At 61.0% G+C, this 15952-nt stretch overlaps 1 protein-coding gene and 1 long non-coding RNA gene across 31 annotated transcripts in view; one reads left to right on the forward strand and one right to left on the reverse strand.

Annotated features, from left to right (window-relative positions):
* Window positions 1-398: 398 nt before the first annotated feature.
* On the reverse strand, window positions 399-2443 carry LOC146403635 (uncharacterized). The gene is made up of 2 exons (XR_014842898.1): window positions 1531-2443; window positions 399-1297 (listed from the first exon to the last, which is right to left on the reverse strand). It is a non-coding gene; the product is annotated as an uncharacterized LOC146403635 (long non-coding RNA).
* Window positions 2444-2635: 192 nt separating this feature from the next.
* Window positions 2636-15952, forward strand: part of TSNARE1 (t-SNARE domain containing 1) — a 95976-nt gene continuing 82659 nt past the window's right edge. For all 30 annotated transcript variants that reach the window (XR_014842897.1, XR_014842889.1, XR_002343044.2 and 27 more), the window contains exon 1: window positions 2636-2716. The gene's annotated coding sequence lies outside the window, so the exon portion shown is untranslated. The remainder of the gene's footprint in view (window positions 2717-15952) is intronic.

Raw genomic sequence — 15952 nt, forward strand, 5'->3', positions numbered from 1 at the left:
CTGCCCTCCCAGCCCGATGGCCTACTTGGACTTGAATAAAAGTGAACAGTGATCTTTTTTTTGGTTTGAATCATCCGTATTGGGATTTTGTCATTAGCAACCAAATCTAACTGTATGGCGCCCCCAGGGCCGGCATGTTGCGTAGAAGTAAGATTGCTGAATGAAAAAACGTGGCAAACAGGATGAGATAAGATTTGGCAAGCAGAGAGGGGACGCTGTGCCAGGTGGCAAGGCTGGGTGGTGGGTGTGGAACAGCCAGACGGGCTCCTTGGGGCGCGGAGAGGCCTCCTCCCTCGGGGATGGAGGACAAGCAGGCTCAGCCGCGTCCCAGGAGGGGCGGCGACCTCCTCTTTCACTGAGGATGCAATTAGCAAAGAAACACTCAAATGCTCCTGTCGTGGATTTTCTTGTACTTTTTTTTTTTTTTTTGCCACTCTTGCTTGGTGTTAAATACCTTGGGAGGCTGTTACAAGTCTCATGGTAGAGTCGGTTTTCTAAGAGCCTGGGGCTGTGAAGAGACAGGCTGGGAACAGCCGGGAGTGAGGTTCTCCTCTCCATCAGACCCCTGCTGGGTGCTGGGCCTGTGCCAGCCCCTGCACAGCACACGTTCTCCTGTGACGGCCCCCTGAACAGGTGACGAGACAGCAGAATGCCACACTCCCACCCTGCCCTTCCTGCCCGTGCTCCGGCAGGCTCACAGCACCCACTGTCTCCGCCAGCGCCCCGTCTGGAGAACACCCCCTGAGAAGGCCCGAATCACACAGCTGCGCAGGCGTCCGTTTGGTCTTAGAACAGACCAGGCCACGTGGGGACACGGAGTGGACACTCAGCCCCCGTGAGCGCAGCTTGTGTGCCCACTGACTTGTCACTTCTCCCCGAGGCTACACCAGGTGCAGGGTGTCCCGCTGAGGACCCAGGTGCAAACAAACACGTGGGCCTGCCCTCAAGGAGTGGGCCGCATGGTGGGCAGGTCACAAGGGTGCACGGGGTTCTTAGCCCCTCTGGAGGCAGCAGCTGTGTGGAGGGAGCGGGGGCTTTTGTTTCCCCAGTGATGACAGAGTCTGGGGTACAGGTGCAGTGGAGTCTCCCCAGCGCAGCTGCCACCAGTCCTCAGCTTGGTGCCTGTGCCCTTGCCCCCAAACGGCTGCTCTCCCTGGGACCCTGCCCACTTGCCAGGCTGGGACGAGAGAAGGCAGAGGGCTAGGCTGCTGCATCAGTCCCTTCTGAGCCTGAAGACTGCTTTCTGCTGTTGTCCCCTGGGGCCAGCACTTCCTGGCTGCCTCGAACAAAACAGGTCCTGGAGGTAGGGACAAACAGGGACCCGGCAGCAGTGTTGACCTGCTCACGGGATTTGAGCGGGGAGAGGGGAGCTGTTAGGAGCCAGGGCAATGATGGCTGGGGGGCAGAGTGGAAGCGTTAACTGCTCTCTCTGGGTGGAGCTGGGAAGGGTCAGGCTGGTCTCCTAGAGAAGCTGACCTGGGCGCCAGAGTGCAGGGCATGGGCAAGCAGGGCATAGGGCGTGACACTCACTGCAGACCGGGAGACCCCAGCACAACCACGCAGAAGCCCATAGGCTTCCCCGGTCAGAGCCAGCATTTTGGGGGTCGGCTTTAGTAGGCGCTGCATGGAGGCTCCTTCTGAAGACCCGGCAGGCACTCAGGAGGGTGCAGGGCAGTGGAACAGACGGATGCCCTGTGGGGGCTGCAGCAGCTCCTTCCGTCGGCTCTTCCTCTGGGGGTCTCTTCAGCGTTCTTCCTACCCTCGCCTGTCGGGCTCCCGGCTCTTCCAGGAGAAGGTCCTTGTGGAGGCGGCCGTCTCTCCCGCTTCTCCGGGTGCTAACCCACCTGGTCCGCAGCCAGGGGCACCCGTCCACCCGCTGTGTACGTGGCAAGCAGAGTCTGAGGGCGGTCGTCCTGGAGAAGGGGTCGTTCGCACTCCGCCCCCGCTGAGGGTGGGGCACGGCCCGACCACTGGGCCCTCGGGCGGACGCCCCTCGGTGCCAAAGCTGTGGAGTGCGGGGCTGACCCGGCCTACGCGCCTGCGGGCGCGGAGCACCGCGTGGGGTCCGCTGGGCACCGCCTCTTCTGGTAGCGCTCGGCCGCCCTCGGGCCCCGTGTCCGGGCCGCTAGCGCCCAGGCCTCCCGCGTCCTTGCTCCGGCCGCCCGGGCCCCGCACGGGCAGTGCGCCGCCCCGGCTCTGCCTCCCGGGCCGTGAGATCCCGTCCGCCCCGCGCACTCAGCCTTCACCTTCCAAGTCGCCCCGTTCCACAGAGAGGAAGACTGAGGCTCGGGGTGAGAGTGGGCCGGCCATCTCACGGGCCCGGCGAGGCGGCCGGAGCGGCTCGGGCCAGCCCGGGCGGCCAGGACCGTGCGTCCTAAGGGGTCCTGCGGGCCGCGGCCCAGGGAGCCTGCTGAAGCGCCCGCGGGGAGAGGGCTGTGTGTCCCCGCCGGCCGCCGTCCCAGGCCGTTTCCCCCGCCCCCGCGGGGCACTATGGGACTTGTAGTCCCAGGGCGCACGTCGACCCCGGCGCGTCCGCGGCTCGGCGGCCATTGGCTGGCGCGAGGCGCCGGGGCCGACGGGACCGGCGGCGGGTTGCTTCGCAGCGCTCGCCAGCGCGGGAGGAGCGTCACGTGATGTTTGGGTGCAGGCTCCGCCCCCCGTGCCGCCCCTCCCGCCGAGAGCGCACCGAGCGCGCCCGCGAGCCGCCCAGGCCCAGGTGAGGCGGCGGCGGCGCGCGGCGGGGCTGGGCCGGCGGGGGCGGGCCGGCTAGACGAAGCGGACTCGGCCAGGAGGGCGCGCGGCCCCGGGCCACGGGCGCCTGGGGTCGGGGCCGGGGTCGGAGAGGGTGCGCCGGGCCTGCGCGGGCCGGGGGCGGGGCGGGGCGGGCCTCCGGGTGGGGCGGGCCTGCCTTGGGGGGTGTGGCCTAGGGTTTCGGGGGCGGGGCTCCGCAGGAGGGGCGGGGCAGTCGGGGAGCCCCGCTTTGGGGACCCACAGAGGGCACCCGCGGCGGGTCTCCCCGCAGCTCGCCCTGAGGTCGCTGTGCCCAGCAGATGGGCGCCAGGGATGGTCCTCATCACCAGCGGGGGGGAGGCAGCCCTCAAGGGAGAGCCGGCCCCACGCGCCTCCCTGTCCTGCCTTCCTGCTCTTCCTCCACGTTCGGCTTAAAACGTCCCCCTTGGGCACCGAAGGGGCGGGGTGGGTGGGGTGGGTGGGGTGGGCTCCCGTCCTTCCAGCTTCCAGCTGACCCTGAGCTGTGCTGCTCCCGCCGGAGCCTCCCAGGGGGCTGCTGTTGGGAGACTCACGTTTCACCTCTCCCTTGCCCTGGGGGCTCTGTGTGCCCGGCGGCTGCTAGCCGCGCGTGGCGCACACACGTGGTACATTGCGGTCCCGGCTGTGTGGGTCGGGCAGCTGGCGTAGCTGGGTCTGCTCCCTCGGGTCACACCTGGCTCCTCTTGCTTTCTCACCTGCCGTCCTCACCTGCCCCCCTCCTGTCGTTGTCTTGGCTCCTGGTGGGAAGGCAGCTCTCTCTCCTCCCAGGGGGCTTGCCTCACTTTCCCCACCATCCTCGCCTAGTACTGCCCTGTTTCAGGTTCCTTCTCTTTTCTTGCCCGTCACTTCGTGTCCTGTTGCTGCCACTTGTTTGCCTGTTTTCTGCTTTATTTTTGGTCCTCCTGAGACAAGGGTTGGGAGTTTTCTTCACTATAGCCCCTCTATCCTCAGGGAGAAACAAAGATAAAGTCTTGTCGGTACTGGAGCGTTTGGGGCTATTAACATGGTACTTTTGTGTGGCTCAACCTCATACACTGCAGGTCCTCAGTAGAAAGCCAGGGCAGCAAGTGCCGGCCCAGGAGCCCCGTTGTGACCCTAGCGACTAAGGGAGACTGGCAGTCCGAGAAGACTTCCTGGAGGAGGTGGAGCTTCCTGGGCCACCTGCATATTCCTCTCCTCCTGTTGGCCTGATTGTACCCAGGCCACCGTCCCCTCTGGCGCTCCTCCGCAGGCCCTGAGTGGGGGCCTAGGCCCAGGCACTGCCCTCCGGGGGTTTGGGGGCTCTAGGCAGACAGGAGCCCTGAGTCCCTTCCTGCAGAGTGAAGGCCTGGATCTGGTTCCTGCTCCCGCCCCAGCCACCTCCTGCACCGTGCTCCGGGTGCCCCAGCTGAGCGCAAGGCCTTATTTCTGCGCCTCCCGTGTCTTCTGTCACCAGCACGGGAACGCCGGTGCCTTCCGCTGGGAATGCCTTGAACCCCCAACAAGTCTTTGGAAGCTTTCCTGTCCCCGGCGTCCCAGGTCAAGACACACGCGTTTATGCCCGGGGCACACGCAGCACGTGGTCCTTCTTGTGTTACCAAAGGGTTCGTGGCTCTGACTGGTGTGGGGAGGCAGGAACCAGTGGCCAGGGCTCAGACTATTTTAGGGTGCACAGGCGGATCTGTGGCTACTGCGTTGTTTTGGTTGTGGTTTTTGCGGCAAGTGGCCGTTAACCCGGCTGGCTCCGTCCCGCTGTCATTCTCTCTGTTCTTTGAGGTGTCATCTGGGCGTTGTCGGTGACGATGGACTGGCCGGGCTGTGAAGGTCAGCCGCCTCCCAGGTTCACCTGTTTTCTGCCAGGACGCCCAGCGCTGCCTGGCTCTTTGGTGTTTGCTGGCTCCGTGGTGGGTGGGTGGGGCGGGTGGGTGACCCAAGGCTAAAGGGTGGGGGGGGAGCAGGGTCGGTGTGAAGGGGCCTGTCCTGCCGCTGCAGGGACGTCACCACCCGTGTTCAGCTCGATCTTGTGTTTGCTTCCATCCCTTACTTTGACGTCCTGGCCCCCTTTGCCTGCACGGGGCTGGTGGCGGGGGGGTCGTTATTTCTATTTTTTGTGTGAGGAACTTGGGGCAGAGAGAAGGCCCCCCCACGCCCTAAACTGAGAGTCCTCGACAGACGCTGCAGCTGTCCCCCTGCCCCGTCTGAGTGCCCAGCGGTGGCTCAGGCTCGAACCCCTGGTGCCCAGAGGCTGTTGAAGTGACAGGGGTTGTGACACATGTGACATGAACCACACCTCCTGTTGGCACTGCTTGTGGAGCCAACCTAACCTTTCATGGGGGGAGCTGTCTGGGCCGAGTTCTGGTGGGGCAGCCAGGACCCCCTCACTGGGCCAGGCCAGGCGCCCAGGTGCCACTCAGATGCCTGTGGAGCCCACGGGGCCGTGGATGCCTCCGGGGGCCTCGGTTCCCAGTGCGGCCTGCAGTCCATGGCTGTCCTCAGAAGCCAGTGCAGGCTTTCCGCCCGGCCTTGTCCCAGCAGAGGGACTGTCCCTGTCGGTCAGAGGCCTGCTGAGGTCCAGAAGGGGTTGAAGTGAAGGGAGGAAGCTTCCATGTCTGGCTTTAAGCTGGACCACTGCCTGGAGCCCGTCCCCTGGGCTGGGTGGGCGCTGCCAGGACCTCAGCGGGGCAGGGGGAAGCCTGCAGGAGCCTCACAGGCAAGCAGGACAGGTTGGCGGTGGGGACCCGTGGCCTCTGCGGTCAGGGCTGCTGTTGGAGAAGCAGAGCAGCCGTGTGGATATCCTCCGGCCGGGTCTTGAAGAGGCCCGGGATGCTGGCGGGAAGATGGAGCTGCGCCCTGGGCCTCCCTGGCCTCGTCCAGGTGCACTCGGGGCTCGCCTTGCGCTGTGAGCGGTCAGTGATGGGGCTTGGAGGGCGCTCCTACCGTGTGTGGCTACGGGTGGGGGGGCTTGGGTGCCGGCGGGGCCTGAGCTGAGCGGTCGTCTGGGAGTGTGGGAAGGTGGCGTTCCAGGCAGCGGCAGAGCTGAGGAGGCTGGCCCCTGGCAGGCGGGTCTGACCGGGGCCAGGCCGCTGCGGGTCTAGGGAGGCAAGTTGAGGCCTGGGTTTGGTGCTGAGCCGGGAAGGGCCAAGGGTCGCGTGAAGAGAGGCCTGGTGACAGGGCTGTGGGGAACAGGGACCAGGGGTCTGAGGTTTGGGCTGGTCACACTCGGGCTGTGTCTGGAGGGGCCACTGACTGCCCTGAGTCCAGGCTGTTGGCAGTCCCTGGGCTTGGTGTCGTGTGGCCGGGTCCACAGTAGTGGCAGCAGTGCTATAGCCCTCTTGCACAGTGGTTGCTGGTTGGGGCGAGCGGGGCCTTTCTGGGGACTGGGGTGGCCAGCCCTCCCCGAGGTGGACACCGGAGAGCAGGCCGGGCGGCCGTTCGGCCCATGGGTCCCCAGCTTGGCGCTCCTGCTCGTTAGCCCTTTATTGTTTTCCTTAACTGGGTGGCTGCAAGAGTGTCGTGTGTTCTGCAGGTGACTGCCCCGAGGCAAGGACGGGGACCCAGCCCTGCCTGTGTCAGCGTCCTGGGGGGGACGGCGAGGTCTCACGGACACGGCGTTGACGTGTCTTAGCTGTGGGGTCCTGACCCGGTCCCTCATCAGCACGCCCCTGAGCGCAGCCCTTTCTCATCCTGCCTCCTCTGGGCCTTTTGGAGATACTGCTCCTGTGGGAGCCAGAGGGAGCCTGGGAGGGGGTGTGGTCTCCCTTCGTCTGAGCAACCCCTTCCCCGAGGGCTCACCCCGGCCTGCTTTTGCGGGGAATGAGCGGGAAGAGGAGAACTGACCCTTGTCACCGTCTTTGTATCGTCACCCTGACGGTCGCCACTGTTTATGGCACCTTAGAATCTGCCAGCACCTACTCGTTCCTTGTATTCTGCAGCTCAGGGCTTCTTTGGGGTCACAGGCCCGTAAGTGACCGGCCAGGATCTGAACCCAGGGCTCTGGCTCTCGGCCGCACCCAGCCCTCTGCTGCCTCCCTCCACCCCTTCCTGCTCTGCTGCTTCTGGGAGGAAGATGCTTCCGCACTGGCAGGTGCCCTGGGAGCGGGAGACCATCGCTGTGAGATTACGGTCGTGGGCCTCGACCCCGACTCCTCTGCACCACGAGCTGGGGTCCCGGGGGAGCCTGGGAGGACTCGGCTGGGGGCCGGGCTGCCGCTTGCTTCCCTGTTGCCGCGTGTCCGGAAGAGGGGCGGAGGGAGCTCGCCGTTGGCCGTGGATCCTGTCCCAGACCTGGGGAAGGCGTCCAGTCGTCTTGGCACGCAGTTTTAGGGCTTTGGGACCAGATGCCGTGCCCGGCCGCCTGTGTGTCCACGTCTGTGTGTCCTGTTGCCTGAGCCAGACCTTGGGTGGGGTCTGAGGGCCGCAGACGTCGCTGCCCCGGCTCAGAGGCTGGATGCTGGGGTGCGGGTGATGGGGAGGAGAGTGGGGTGTCGTCGGGGGAGATGGGGGCAGGCCCGGCACGGCAGGGGCCCCGGCAGGGTCACCGGGGCTCTGCTCAGGGTCGGCGCCAGTGCAGCCCCGCCTCCCGCCCCGCCGCCTCCGGCTGCCCGCCTCCCGGAGCCCTTGTCCGTTCTTGCCAAGCAGCCGCCCGGAACCAGTCTCTCCCCCATTGAAAGATCACAGCGCCACGGCCTCCTTCCTGGCCTCGGCCGCCCCTCTGGCTCAGGCTTTTAGCAGCGGTGCTAACAAGGAGCTGGATGCCCGCCTGGGGCATGACCTCCTTCCCCTGCTGCCTCGCCCCACCGGGCGCTCGGGAGTGCGGGCGGCGGGCCTGGGAGGCCGCCCTGTGTCTTCCGGGTCCCGAGCTCCCGCCTGGACCCCCTGGACCCGCTCTCGGTGTCCCGGGGCCCCGCTGGCGTGTCTCGGGCCGGCCTCTGCCCGGCAGCCGTCTGCAGCACCGGCCGCTTGCACACTTGACCGTCACAGCCCTCGCGGTTTGACCTGAACTCTTTGCAGCCTCTAGTCAGCCTGCTGGGCTCGCTCCCCGGCTGTCCAGGCCTGCTGTCCGGGGTCGGCTCCGCTGCCCCTCTGGCTGGAACGCACAGGCTCCAAGGGCGACCTCCCCTGACGGGTCGAGGCTCAGGTCCCTGCTGCCGTGGAAGCGTGCCCTGTCCTCAGGGGCTTGGCCCAGGGTGGGCAGGGGCTGCGGAGGGATGGCAGCCTCGTGGCCTTGTGGTCGTTTGCTTGGCGTTCAGGGTCCCGTGTAGTCTTCTAGGGCCCTGTCTTTTCTGTCTTTGTGGCCCCAGCACAGGAAGAGCACACCGTAGGTGCTTACTAAATGCTCGTGTTAGCAAGCACAGCTATTGGAAAGAGCTTTTTATCAGCCTGTAGCCCTATCTTCTGGGCATAGGGTGTGCTGGGGTCCCGGGCATCTCCAGGTGAGGGGCCCAAATAGGGGTGGGGGGCCGGCTGTGAGCAGGTGCTTTGCATGTGTGCCCTGACTCCTTAGAGCAGAAGGGAAGTGGCAGTTTGCAGAGAGCGGGTTACAGCTGCTGGGGGCTTGGTTGCGTGGAGACGGAGTCTTCTGGGGCCCTGCAGGTGGGTGGCACGTGGGGTGGCCGTGGCGCCAAGTGGAGGGTGTGGGGGTGTTGGTGCTGCTCATCAGAGCAGGGAAGTGGGACCGTCCTTTCCTCCTGAGGCCGTTTTGCCAAGGCCACAGAGCGCAGGGCGGCTGGGAGTAGGACCTGGCACGTTCGGCCCTAGGTCTGGGCTTTGCACGCTGCTGCCGCACCCTGGGCTGGGGAGAGCTGCTGGACCAGTGTTTGCGGGGCTCCTGGAACTGGAGGGGCCTAGTCACCCCTGCTGCCTGCAGCTCTGCTCACATGGACCTTCTGAGGACTGTTGTGTGTGAGGAATTGGTTTTGTAGCTGGTCCAGCCCTGTTTTACATACGGGGAGGCAGAGCCCAGAGGTGCTTGCTGCCGTAGGGGTCAGCCTTGCCCTGCCTCCTTCTGCCTGGTGGCATGTGCCGCTGCCCACCCGTGGGCGGGGCTGGAGGCCAGTGTGTGGGGGCACAGGCAGCCTGAGGGTTCTGTCTCATGGGCTAGGAGGGCCAGCTGGGCAGGCGTGATGTCCAGCAGCAGGTGCAGCCACAGATGTGAGTGGATGGGCGGGAGTCCCGGTGGCATGGGGTAGGTCTTGCTGTGGTAAGAGTGTCCCGCGGGTGCCCGCACCTTAAGCCTTGGGCAGCTTCGTGCCTTTGGAAGCCCGCCTTTCCTGCCCGGACTCCCCCTTTCCTCTGCGACCCCCTTGTGCTCAGAGAGGTTGGGCCCTGCGGTGGCTCACGTCCCTTTTGGTTCCAGCATTTCAGGAGGCGGGGCTTGGGAAACCAGAGCAGGTTGCATATGTCCTGTGCTCTGTCCACCTGGTGCCCTCGGGCATGGAGACTGTGCAGTGCCTTTTTGAAAGGTTAGTAAACTTTATTTTTTGAGACACGTGCACCTGTAGGAAGTAATTCCGAGCCTCCGGTGAACCTTGACTGGTTTCCCCAAACGTGGCATCTTGCAGGACTGGAGCGGCGTCACATCTGGGTACCACCATGGGTGCCGTCAGACTATGGGCTGCTTCTGCCCTTGCCTGCTCCGCTGAGCTCCCGGGCAGCCCCCGCCTGTCCTTTCTCATGCCGTTTCTAGACAGTTAGGCACGCAGAATCACAGAGCCCCGGGGACTGGCTCTTTTCATTTGGCGAATCCCCCAAGAGTCCCCAAGGTTGTCAGGTGCATCTGGAGTGTGTTTCTTTTCATCGCGGAGTCCTGTTTTTCTCTTTTCTGTCGCAAGTCCTATCATAACAGATTTCTTCTGCCCCTTGGTTTTTGTTTTTCCCCCCAAACGTCCTGGGGGTGTTTCTGCGTCTGTGCAGAGAGCTTTTCTTTTTCTTGTTGACACCTGTAGGATGTCTCAGGCATGGCTGTATCAGAATCGATTGAATCGCCTTCCGTCGGTGGAAACACGGATTTTTTCCATCCTCGCCTGCTGCAGAACCAGGGGCCCGTTCGTGTGTCTTTTGGGGTGTGTTTGTAGGAGGTGTGCTCTGGGTGCCAGGGCTGGATCCGAAGACACCCTCTCCTCCTTAGACCCACGCTGCAGGTCCTGCAGAGGGATCCGCACGGGCGCCCCTCCCCGGGCCCTCCCTCGGGACGCGTCTGCATCTTGTCCTTTATTCTGAATGAGTTGGCATCATTTTATATGTCACAGAGCCATTTGTGTTCTCTCTGTGAGCCTTCTGTTCCTTGGCTTTGTTCATGTTTTAGGAGCTGCGATGGGATTTCGCGTAGATCGTGGCCAGCAGCTCTTTGAGTGGCAGCCGAGTTGAGGGCACTCGCTGCCGCCTTCCCTTGTCCTGGCAGTTTTGTCACGTGGCAGCTTTCCTGCCGTGGAGTCTGTCAACTTTCACGTGTGGCCTTTGGATTTTGAGTCCTAGTGAACAGAGGCTTCCTTCTTCAAGTTGAAAAAGAAATGCTGTGTTTTTCCTTGTTTTCCTGGATTTCCTTTTAAAGTTTTTGTTCACTTGTCTTTTATCCTGGCGCATGTGTGCGCTGTGGGTTTGATCGTACTTTTTTCCAGATGTCGTACCAGCAGGTCTGATCCAAGTTATTGCTACTGGTTTTAGGTTCCAGCTTAGTCATGCTCTAAATTGCCATTTGTACCTAGATTTTTGTTTTGTTTGTTGGCCACGCCCACTGCATGTGGATGTTCCTGGTCCAGGGATTGAACCTGTGCCCTCGCAGTGACACCTTAATCCTTAAGCCACTGAGGGGCTCCTGTACTTAGACTTTAAAGTAATGCGTTTGTCGTGAGAGGCAGACGTGGCGGGACGGACGGCCTTCGTGGGTGGCAGGGGTGCTGTGTGCTGCTGACCAGGGTTTCTGCCGGTGGGTCAGCGGCCCCTCATTGCCTGGGCCCCACCCGGCCAGCCGTGTCCCACCCTGGCTGCCTGAACTGGCCCGCTTTCTGTTTTCTGTCCCTCGTATTGATGGAGTCTTGCGGTGCTCGTCCTGTGACTGCTCATTTCACTGACACGGTGTCCTCAAGGTCCATCCGTGCTGGCGCCTAGGCTGCAGGTTTTCCTCCTGTTCAGGGCTGAGGGATACTCCTTCACACCGGGAGCCACATCCGTCCCATCCCTCTGCACGCCGGCCCTCGCTTCTCTCTGTGTCTCCGCTCCTGTGAGTCACGCTGCAGTGACTGTGGGCGGGGGAGGTGGCTCTTCGAGGTCTTAGTTTTAAATGCTCAGAGGTGGGATTGCTGGATGGCATGGTAGGTTTTTGTATTTTTGGTCTTTTTAGGGCTGCGTCTGCGGTATATGGAGGTTCCCAGGCTAGGGGTCCAATCGGAGCTACAGGCGCCGACCTACACCCCAGCCACAGCAGTGCCAGATCGGAGCCGAGTCTGTGACCTACACCACAGCTCACGGCAACGCTGGATCCTTCACCCACTGAGCAAGGCCAGGGATCAAACCCGCAGCCTCATGGTTCCTAGTCGGATTCGTTCACCACTGCGCCGCGACGGGAACACCTTTTTTGTCTTTAGTAGTTTTATCTGTAGTTTTGGAGGAAGCGTCATATTGTCTTCCGTGGGCTGTGCCATTGGCATTCCCACTGTCGCTTTACAGGGCTTCGGTTTTTCCACATCCTTACTGGTGTGGGGTTGGCATTGGGTTAAAGGAACTTAGGAAGAATGATGTCGTGATGCCATGGGATCTTCCTAACGGGCTTCCTCTTCCCAATGCGCAGGTGTCCTGCAGTGTTTTCAGGTTTTCTTTATTTGGAGGCGTTTCCTCCTTTTTAGCGTTCCTGCCAGGGGTCTCTTCTTCTGCGTCATCCTGTTTGGACACCCGTGTGTGAATACTCTGCATTTCTTGGTCACTTTGTCCCCTGCGTTCTCCGGGTATCCAGTTGCGGCGGCTGCGCATCCTGGGAGTTAGCCTTCTCCGTGCTGGCTTTTCTGTTCTGGCTTCCTCCTGTTGCTTAGTTGTATAACCCTTCAGGGCAGTGGGCAGCAGGCGCGACTGTGCCGGGCACCTCCTCAGGGACTCTGGGGCGTCCCCGTTGGGCAGATGTTGCTGTGGAATGAGCTTGGCGCCTTCTGCATGTCAAGGAAGAGCCTTGCCCATCGTCCTGTCCGTTGAATTGAGTGTCTCATTCTTACAAATTCTTAAAAATCAAGAGTCCCTGTTGGACGTTCTCACGTGGCACAGCGGGCTGAGGATCTGGCTTTGGTGCAGGTTGCAGCCGTAACGCACGGTCCATCCCTGGCCCAGGAACTTCCACCTGCTGCAATTGCAGCAAAAACAAACAAACAAACAAACAAAAAAAAAACAAACAAAATCATTGTTGAATTTGGTCAGTTCCTTTTCTAGGAGTTCCCACCACAGTGGGTTAAAGATGCAGCATTGTCTCTGTGGTGGCCCAGGTCCCTGCTGAGGAGAGGGTTCGATCCCTGGCCCCGCACAGTGGGCCGAGGATCGGCGTTGCCGCAGCTGGGGTGTCGGGGGCAGCTGCCGCTCGGAGAGGATTCCTGGCCCAGGAACTTTCACATGCCCCAGCCAAAAAAAAAAAAAAAAAAAAATCGCCTGTAGGATCATCATGTGGCTTTGCCCCCTAGAGTGTCGCCTGTCCGTTCAGTGGCGGCGATGCGGTGCCCAGCGTGCCGTCGTGACCGCGGGCTGCGGGGCCGCCGTGGGCCCCTCGGGCTCTTTGCTTGAGCGTCGGAGCTGTGGGTCCTGAGGCAGCGCGGCCTCGCCTTTTCTTTTTGGTGTGTGGGCTTTTTCTTGTCTTTTTAGGGCTGCACCCGCGGCGTATGGAGGTTCCCAGGCCAGGGGTTGAATCGGAGCTGCAGCTGCTGGTCTACGCCACAGCCACAGCGACGCCAGATCCGAGCCGCATCTGTGACCTGTGCAGCAGCGTGTGGCAACCCCGGATTCTTGACCCGCCGCGGGAGGCCAGGGCTCAAACCCGGATCCTCACGGATGCCGGTCGGGGCCTCATCCTGCCGAGCCATCCTAGGAACTCTCGCGTGGGCTTCTTTTTAAAGACGATTTTGATACCAGTGTGGCACTTGCTTCATGAAAATAGCTTAGCCCCCTTCTGTCTGATGCCTTCTCTCCGGTAGCTGAAGAGCCTTGAATTACTTGTCTTTCAAGGGGTGGCAGCGTTTGTGAAACTCCTGGGCGCTGGTACTTTTAAACCCTTTTTATTTTGTTGTAGTTTTTTTTTTAATCTCGAGGAAGAAAGTCCTTTAAAATGTTTCTCTTTTGGGAGTCAGTTTTGTAAATTATATTTTCCTAGAAAATTGCATTTCATCCAGGTTGTCACATTTATTCATATGGACTTGAGTGCAATTATCTCTCGCTGGTCTCTTAAATTTTTGGCTTCCGGGGTTCTTTTCCTCTTGCTTTCTCCCTTTTGTGCCCTGGTTGCCTTAGGTCGTCATTTCCGTTGTGTTGTTTTTATTTTTCTTCAAAGGTTCACCTTGTGGATACTGTTTATTAAATTCGTTATCCTTTTTTCTTGATTCTTAATGCATTTCTTTTTGCTTATAGTTAATCATTGCTTTTGCCTTTTCTCCCTTTATCTCATCATCCTTTTCCCTAGGTGTTTTTATGCTTGATTGATTTGTTTCTGTTCTTTTCAGAAAAGTGTTCCGTATTTAAAGGCTGGTCCTTAAGTTCTGACAGTGTGCGTTCTCCTTATCAGTGCTGTTGGGAGGTGCTGTAATTTGGTTTGTCGTCTCTTTTTTGGTCTAGGAGTTGTGTAGGAGCAGCTTTAAAAAGCATCTTTTGATTTCTCCATTTTGTTGTTCTGCCTTTAATTACATTTTGATCAGAGAATGTTGATGATTCTCTTTTGAACTTTTTGAGTTTTATGAGGTTTCACTTGTGGGTCTAACATGGAGCCACTTTTTCGTTCTCGTTCCACAGGTGCTTGAGAAGAAGCTCGGTTTTCTTTCTGTCCTTTTTTTTTTTGCTTTTTAGGGCCGCACCCGCGGCGTGTGGGGGTTCCCAGGCTAGGGGTGGAATCGGAGCTACCGCTGCCGGCCTGCACCAGAGCCACAGCAACGCCAGATCCGAGCCGCATCTGTGACCTACACTACAGCTCACGGCAATGCCAGGTCCTTAATCCACGGAGCGAGGCCAGGGATCGAACTTGTGTCCTCATGGTTCCTGGTTGGATTGGTTTCCGCTGCGCCACGACGGGAACTCCGAAGCTCGGTTTTCTGTTTGGGGAGGACAGCTGTCCATGTATATGCCAGTCAGCTACCCAGACCCGTGTCCTGGGTCACGTGTGTCTCGGTTTCTGTCCCCCTGCTCTGCTGTGGACCGAGAGAAGGAGCCGCAGACCTGCCCAGGGCCCCGTTCTGTCCGTGTCTCCCGTGCCCCTGGCCGCGGGCTGCCCCGGTTCCGCGCTCTCTCTGCTCCTGGGCGGCGCCCTCTGTCTCGGCCCCGTGCTGCCTGGCTTGGGGGTCACGGCGCGTTGTCCCCGCTTGCCTGGTGGCCCTTCATCATCCTGCCCATCACCCCGTGCCCCTTCTGCCCGCGTACACGTTAGGTGGCTTGGCTTCGCGATTCAGTCTGAGGTCTTTTCTCCTTCGCCTTGAGAAGTGAAGCGCATTTGGGTTAATTGATAGGTCAGATGTATTTGATGTTCATTCTGTCGTGTTTGGTCACATGTGTGTAGATTTAAAAAATCGTGTCCTGTGTGGTGTGTTTACTTATTAGGAAAAGCCTGCGGAGGTCCTGTGGTGTCAGGAGCGTGTGTCTCTGTCCTACAGGTGCCTTCGTAATACTGTGTCAGGAGGTGCCCCCCGCGTTCCGTGGGGGCCGCTTTTCACCACCCTCTGTGTCAGCGGAGTCCCACGTCCCCTGTCCCCCGGCCCCAGCCCCTCCCCACTGCTCTGTCGCATTCTGCTCGCGGGGGCCTGGGCGTGTGCTCCGTGTCACACGGCGGACAGGGGCTTTGAAGATGCAGAGTTACCTTGAAGGAAAGGGATGCTCCCGGATTTAGCTCGGGGAGCTCAGTGTAAGTACAGGAGCCCTTGAACCCAGAGAACTTTCTCCAGCGAGAAGCGAGAGCCACGGGGCAGAGGGACGTCACGGAGACCCAGGATTGAGAGGGGTTTGCCCCGTAGGGCCGTGGGCAGGGCCCGGAGAGGGGCCTCTGGGGGCTGGGGTCGGCCAGCCGACCAGCCGGCCAGCGGCAGGGGACCAGCGCCCTAGCCTCGTGGCCGCCGGGCCCTGGGCTAAGGCCGAGCGCGTCCAGCAGGTTTGTGTGGCTCGGCTGCCACATGTGTGGCGACTCGGTATGGCAGCGACACGAAGTGCGTACACCCTTTGTGCGTCGCTATGCAACCGACACAGCTTGTTTTCCTCCTCCCGGCACCTCATTTTGGTCAAATAGGACCTTTCTCAGTGTCTGTCTTTGTCCTGTCACACGGGCCGCTGCTTCTGTAGGGAAATGTCAGCTGTAAATGGTATCCCTGGACCCCGAGCTCTCCCCGATGAGGCCATGAGCTCATGTTTCTGCCTCGCCTTTTCTCCCTTCCCCGCCGCGTTTTCGCGAGTCGGGTCCTGTCTCTGTGGTCAGAGTGCTGTGCCGTTGGCTTCTGTGCTCCAGCCTCACGTTTGTCTCAGTCTTGTACCTGCAGGGAAATGCGTTGGGGGCTCGCCGACGGCCCTCGGCGTCGAGTTTCTTCCGCCAGTCTTGGACAGGCTGGGGTGGCCTGCAGGTGCTCTCTTGGAGTGGCTCATGGGATCGGTGGCTCCCAAAACTGGGTGTCCGGGCTTGGAGGACGGTCTGCCTGCTGGTGACACCTGGGGCTCGGACCGTCACTCCTTGAGCCTCTTGCAGGGCTCATGTGCTGTCGTCTGGTTCTGAGGGTTGCTTTGGGGAGATCTGAGGCCAGCGTGGCTCTTCCTCCCTCCCCGAATGGCTGAACTTCTTTCTTCCCACTTTGGTGCGTTCACTTTCCTGGTTTCTGTCCCTCTGGGATGCTTTTCCCCCGAAGGGTCTTTTCTGCCTTAGGCTCTTGGCAGTTTTGTCTTCACGTCTGGGGCCCTCTTCCAGCTTAGGCTCACCTTCTGCCGTGCGTCCGTCTCCCGGGTGAGTTCTCGCAGTTCCGCTTTGTAGGGCCAAGGCTCGGATTGCTTCTGGGCC

Source organism: Sus scrofa, chromosome 4 (genome assembly GCF_054392235.1).
Source record: "Sus scrofa isolate SSC_HxYL_T2T_F1_AM1 chromosome 4, Sscrofa_HxYL_maternal_Yorkshire_Landrace_v2.0, whole genome shotgun sequence".
NCBI lineage: Eukaryota > Metazoa > Chordata > Mammalia > Artiodactyla > Suidae > Sus > Sus scrofa.